This window comes from Otolemur garnettii, unplaced genomic scaffold (genome assembly GCF_000181295.1).
Source record: "Otolemur garnettii isolate 467f Iridium unplaced genomic scaffold, OtoGar3 scaffold00285, whole genome shotgun sequence".
NCBI classification, from domain to species: domain Eukaryota; kingdom Metazoa; phylum Chordata; class Mammalia; order Primates; family Galagidae; genus Otolemur; species Otolemur garnettii.
Window position 1 is genome coordinate 861,054 of NW_003852680.1, and position 7,303 is coordinate 868,356.

A 7,303-nucleotide genomic window follows, 5' to 3' on the forward strand; every position below is an offset into this window, starting at 1 on the left:
CTGTTTATTTGTCTTAAGTCAGTTTAATTCCTGGGTCCAGCCTGGACCCTAAGAAGGTAGGAGGTGGAATTCTATAGTGCTGCTCATTGACTTATGACAACGACAGATGCAAACACATTGTGTTGGTCCATTCTGTGCTGTTACAAAGGAGTGTCTGAGGCTGGGTAATTTATTTTTAAAGGGGGTTTATTTGGCTCATGCTTCTGCAGACCATGCAAGAAGCACAGCACCAGCATTTGCTTCTTGTCAGGGCCTCAGGCTGCTTCTACTTCTAGAAGAAGGGGAAGGGGACCTGCCATGTGCAGAGATCAAATGTGAGAGAGAAAACAAGAGAGAGGGGACAGAGGTGCCAGGTTCTTTTCAACAACCAACTCTCATAATAGAGCAAGAACTCACTCACCCCCCCTTGACAGAAGGCATTAATCTATTCTAGAGGGATCAGCTCCATGACCCAAACATCTCCCGTCAGGTTCCACCTCCAACATTGGGAATCAAATTTCAACATGACATTTCAGTGGGGACAAAGAAACCATAACCAAACCATAGCACCTTTCAAAATCTCATAGTTGCCTTATCAATGATTACCTGAACTGCTTGTCCCCAGTGAATCAATCCAAACCAGATGCTGTTTGAGACCATGTGCAATGGCTCATGGTTGTAATACCAGCACTTTGGGAGGCCTAGATGGGAGGATCACTTGAGGCCAAGAGTTTCAGACCAGCATGGGTAATATAGTAAGACCCCATCTCTAAAAAAAAAAAAAAATCAGCAAACATGGTGGCACATGCCTATAGTCCCAGCTACTCAAGAGACTGAGGCAAGAGGATCACTTGGGCCTAGAAGTTAGAAACTGCATTGATCTGTGTTCGGGCCACTACACTCTAGCCTAAGCAACAGAGTGAGATCCCATTTCTTAAAAAAAATGAAACGAAAAAAAAAAAGCTGTTTGCCCAATCTTAGTTCAGCTTCTCTAGTCTTCCAGGGCCCTGATCTTTGGCCTCTCCTGGAACAGGCCAGCTTCTGCAGTAAGCATCCTCAATTCTCCTGTCCCCTTAGGCACCCTTCTTCCCATTTCCCCAGACCCAGTCTTCCCAGCACTATTCCCTCTTCCCTATAAAGAAAAACTTTCTTTGCCTCTCCTTTGAGAGCTAGCAAACCTCAAAGTCAGAGCTTTATTCCTGTTGTGGTATTCTAGCATCCCATATTGCAATGTTCTTCTGAATAAAAGTCTCTCCTTACTAAGTCTGGTTTGGCTATTTATTTATTTCTGAGACAGAGTTTCAGGGTTCATTGCCCAGTCTGAGTGCAGTGGCTTGATCATAGCTCCCTGTAACCTCAGACTCCTGGGCTCAAAGATCCTACTTCAGCCTCACGAGTAGCTGGGACTATAGGTACCTGCCACCATGCTAACTAATATTTTAACTTTGTATGCTGCCCAGGTTGGTCTGGAACTCCTGGGCTCAAGTGAGCCTCCTACCCTGGCCTCACAAAATGCCAGGATTATAGGTGTGACTCATGATACCCAGCCTGCAATGTCCTTTTGAATAAAATTCTCTCCTTACTAAGACTGGATTTGTTTTTTATTTGACAGTGGTTGTCACACAGAAAACCTGTTGCCTTTCTCTTTCTCCAGATCTTGTTGGATCTGGTTGGCTGAACAGACAGGCAGAAGGACCCCAGGGAAGACAGTTCTCTGGTAAAACCAGCCCAGGCTTGTTTCTGGTGATAGGATGTAAGGTCTGACCTAGCCAGGCCAGGTACAATTCAAACCTTTAACTGGATGCAAGGATTTGGACATGTTGTTTGATCTTCCCAGAGCTGCCACCCAGGACAGGCAGTGGATAGAATCTCTAGGTATCCCTGGGATTACTAAGGCTATGGAAGGATGGATGGATGACAGATTTGAGTCGTCATCTGTGACCTCCATGTTAGCACCCAGAAGGGAACCCTTTTTGCCTCATGAGTCAAGCTGCAGAGGTCTCTCTGAGGGATGTGACAGCTTTCTGAGAGCATGTTGGCCCTGCAGGGACTCTTAGGTTTGGGGCACATGACTGTGGCTTCAATTTTTTCTCTTTCATGAGAGGTTTAGTTTCGTTTTGAAATTGTCAGGGGCTTTGAGCCCCAGTGCCCCAGACATAGGACAGGATACCACTTGGTTCTATGTACCCGAGCACATGCTTACATGCATGCACATGTGCATACACAGACACACACACACACACACACACACACACCCTTAACACAAAATCACAGAATTAGGAACTGCCTGAATGTGTATTCAGCCACCTCCCTTGTGAAGACTTGAGACCGTAATTTATACTACATGCAAAATATTTTTTTAGGTACATCAGTTGAATAGTTATTTTCTTGATCTCTTGATCATTGAGTTCCAAGTGGTCATAACCCTCAGGCACCAAGGCCTAGAGAAAAATGTCCCCTGAAAATAATTTTCCAAAAGGAGAGATTTCTTCTGTACACTCAAGAGGGTGTCAGATTCTCCACCCCACCCCCACCCCCCAAGGAATTGGTCTGTCCAGGACACATACATTTTCTAGGTTAGTTCATGTTCACTCTGCACGTATATGTGGCGCCAATCACTACTTGGCCTCCATGCTGTGTCTGAGAGAAGCCATGCTCTCTGCTCACTGTCTTTGTGTGTGCAACTGAGGAAATAAAGAGTTGTGTGTCCTGTTTTATAAGGTTCTTTGGGATTTTGGAGTCCTATGTGGTTGGTGCTGTTGCATCTTCTCTATGAGCAAATTGTTTCCATAAGCAAACATGCCTAGTGTCTTTAATTTAAAAACTCCCTTTTCTCCTCTGCCTGGGTAACAGCAAGCCTGGCACTTGGCTCCTCCCTGTAAGGGCTGAGTGGGAGTTTCATAGGAATAGGGGCTTTTGCTACATAAAGGTTAAATGGTGCACAAAGTGATAGTAAGATCTGCCTTCAAATGGGACTTCCCAAGCTACGTGTGCACTATAGGCTGTTAGGAAAAAAGTCTTTCTCCCCTATCCAATGCACCTTCCAACTGGTTCCCCAATTCTCTGACCCTCTTTGCAATCAACACCTCAAAGCCTTTTATGTATTGACCATTTCCAAGTCCTGCCCTCCCACTCTGCAGGCCTGTGTTCCACGTGAATTAAAGAGGATGTCAGGAAGAGATGTTGTTCAGCACTGAGTGCAAAGAGAACCCCAGTCTTGATCCTTTGTAACACTTTCTTTTTTCTTTACTTCTATTTTTAAAACTTTCCTGCAAAACAAAGCATTAATCTATCAATATAGTAAAACAGATTAAAGCACATTTTTCTCAAAACATGTAAGATGAACTTTGACCCAGATTTGAGTGCTCTAGAAATAGCATTTTGTTTTTAAGGGATTTTCTTTTCTTGTTCAGTTTGAAAAAGATGGTAAGAAATCTCCCCACTGCACACCCTGTATTCGTCCCATAAACACCTCTGGCAGTCTGATAACACTTATAGATCCTGTCTCAGAAAGTTTTAAAATACATAAAATTGAAAAATGAAACAATTACAAGAGAAATCAGCTACATTAAAATGTTATAGGGTGGTGCCTGTGGCTCAGTGAGTAAGGCGCTGGCCCCGTATACTGAGGGCGGCAGGTTCAAACCTGTCCCTGGCCAAACAGCAACAAAAATAGCTGGGCATTGTGGTGGGCACCTTTAGTCCCACCTACTTGGGAGGCTGAGGCAAGAGAATTGCCTAAGCCCGAGAGCTGGAGGTTGCTATGAGCTATGACACCACGACATTCTATTGAGAGTGACGGAGTGAGACTCTGTCTCTTTTAAAAAAAAAGGGGGGGGGGGATTGTTCGCAGCCAGGAGATGGAGGTCAGCCTGGGCAATGTAGCAAAACCCTGTCTTTGCAAAAAATTTAAAAGCTAGCCAGGTTTGGTGGTGGCACTAGGTCCAGCTACTCAGGGAGCTGAGGCAAGAGAATCACTCTAGCCCAGGAGTTCAAGACTGTAGTGTGCTGTGATTGCATCATTACACTCCAGCCTGGGTGACAGAATGGGACCCTATCTCTAAATAAAACTTAAAAATTACCTTGTTGGGTGGTGCCTGTGGCTCAAAAGGGTGGGTCACTGGCCCCATATGCTGGAGGTGGTGGGTTCATACCCAGCCCTGGCCAAAAAAAAAAAAAAAAAAAAATTACCTTGTCATAGAGTTATAAATGTGCATCTTTGTGAATGTATTAAACAACATGTTCTGATGTGAAGAAACTGTATTATAACTATGGTCACTTCCAAGTAGTAAAGTGTGCTAAGAATTTTCAGATGTATTTGCCATGACTATCCTATGATGTCATTCTCTCTCTCCTCTTCTAACGTATCAATTATACTTACTTCTTTTTAAGCTTTTTAATGTCTGCCCTAGAGTTTGCAGTAGACTTTTACAACCAATCTAAGTCTACTTTCAAAGGACTAGTGTCCTTTACAGGTAGTGTAGGTCTCTTACACCAGAATACTCCTAATTCCTCTCTCCCGTGCCTCAATGCCAGGATTAAATCTCAGTCTCTTACTGAGCTGTCACTTCTCTGTATGCTAGAATCACCCAGTCAGTTATTGCTATTACTGTCTTGAACAGTTATTCGCTCCTTTAAGAATGTAAGATAAATAAAATATTTTATTTTTATTCATTTACATTATTTTTTCTGATACAGTTCCCTTATTATCAGGAAACTGTCATTATCAAATTCCTCCCCAAAACATATACAGATTCTCTGCAGTGCCCAGACCATGCCTTTTGTCCTTTCTCATGGTTGGGTAAAGGGGTGGCATAGGAGCCTGATGTGTGATTGTGCAGAGCCAGGTCTGTGTGTGCTCACTGGGGTTTCCACAGGGTTTAGGCTAACCTGGGAACCCCCCAGATGCTTGGGAGGTGGCTGGAGGTGGCTGGACTTCTGGCAGGGAGGTGGCTGGACTGGGGCACCTCTGCTTCCTTCACCACCACCACCAGAAGGTCCTACTGGCACTGCATATAATGCATGCAAGCTGAGCCTGGAGTTGTCCTGCAGAATGAGGTGAGGGAACCACAGTCAAGGCCAAGCCTGGGTTCTGAGGGGAGACAACTAGGACAGAGGCTGGAGCAGGGTGAGGACAGGCTGTGGGCATGGGGGCACCTCCTTGGGGTAAGCATTAAGTCAGACCGCACAGGGCACCCTGTTCCAGCATGACCTTGTCCATGGTGTTCAAGTTGAAGGCACTGACTACAGGCTCCACAGGAGCCTTGGAGGATGGGTACAGCTCAGAGTGCGAAGGGGACTCACCCTATATTCCTGAGGACCAGGGCTGGAACTGTAGTTGGGATGTGGATTGGACCCAAGAGTCAGGAAGCCTGGACCACAAGCTCCATAATGCTCAGCCACTGAGCCTCAGGTCCCTGACACCCCAGAGTAGCAGCAGGTGGGCAGACCATATAGAGGGGCCAGGCACTGTCCATCACAAGAGACTGCTGCATCAGGGTTGCATCCTGTATACTCAGCTTGGCTTCTCCCAGGAGATGCATGAGGACCCCTCATCCAATCCAGGCTGGGCATTGCAGTAGGTGAGGTCCTACCTGCCCAAGCTAAAGCATGTCTTGCCCAGAGCAGGTAGCATTAGGCAGGTATGAGGCAAATGCGGAGGATGCTCCATTTCCGGGCTGGCGGGCATACCTAGAGTTCCTGCTGTAGAAGACAAGGGAAGCTTTGGGGATCCAGATGGTGGTACGCAGGAGCACCAGTGTGGGACAAGATGTCTTTATTGGCTGGAGTTCATGTGGCTGGTCCAGCATGACATTCTCACAGTGCCAAAGACTGGATAGACCAGTGCCAGCCATGCACAGACCCTCATCCAAGTTGGACAGGTCCTCAGGGCTCCCTTCCGCATTGTCAGCCATTTCCATGCCTGCAGGACAACTAGGCCCCAGGGTTGGCTATGACTTCATGGAGCCTCTAACATAACCAATCTGATCTCTCCTCCCTGGTGGTCTCATGGGCTCCATTGTGAAAAAGGTGCCCAGGGAAGGGGGCTGTCCTTGTGGTGGGGCTAGGTCATGTGGGCATCAGGACCATGCAGACCATGTACTGTCTTGACATGTTTTTGGAGTGAGCTGGGATCTGTGTGAAGTCTGGTGCAGCCAGGGAGCTACCTATACATGGCTTCACACTGGAGTAGGTCCAGTGCTGCTGCCTGGCTCTGTTTCTGGCATTGCCAAAGGTTCCATATGTGTGGCTTCCCACCATATGCCTGGGCATGTGCACCAGCAGCGGGTACTAGGCTCTCAAGGGGATTGACTCCCTGGCTGTGTGCCAATGCTCGGCCCTCCTCTCTCTCCAGGTCCTTTTGGGCATCCAGCATTTCCAACGGGAGATCCTGTGCTAACCTATAGAGTTAGGACTATACATGTTAGCTTCCAAGGACTCCTCTGGGCACTTGCCAACTGGATGTCCAGCACAGACTTCAGTCGGCATGTTGGGACTAGTCCCCTGGAGGAGTCATAGGGACCCCAGGACTGGATAGTGGCGGAAGGTGAGGTCTTTATTTAGTGGTTCATCTGGGGTGGGAATCCCAGAGATGGACTTGTGGTGCTGACAGAGAGATGGCCTGAGAGCCTCTAGGAAATATGCAGTGTGAGCTGATGAAAGTCACCACGAAGCTGGCCAAGGTGTGAATAATGGTCTGCAGGTCCAGGCTGGCATCTGGGCTAAGGGGTGTATGGTGGAGAAGAAGAGGCTGTGAGGGCCTCCTCGGCACAGCCTCAGTGCCACCCCCCTCAAAGATGTATTCTACATTGCCTATCCCTTCTCTAAAGTTCTTTTCTTTCTGTAGCTCTGAATTTCCAACCTCTATCTTTTCCTTCTCTCTGAAGAACTTCTTTTACCATTTGTTGCCAAGGCAGTTCTACTGGCAACAAATTCCTTCAATTATTGTTTTTTTTTTTTTTTACATATACAGGTGTTTATTGGGTTTCCACTTTTTGCCTTCCCTAAATTGAAAGGCTTAAAATTTAATAACAATAACTATTTAAGATAAGGACTAGAAACAAAAACCTTGTAAATAAAGAATGAAGATAAATACAGTCAGAAAAGAAATCAGACAATTGCCACAACGAAATATTGAGCAATAATAATAATGATGATGCAAAAAAAGTAACATTCACATTGTCAGATAAGAGTATGTCTATCATAGAACACTAGGACTCTGAGATTCAGTATGGAGTTATCAGTTAACTTATTATTTTTTTCCGAAGTAGACAATTAATATTTATAAATAAAAATAAAAGATAATTTCAAAAAACAGATCATG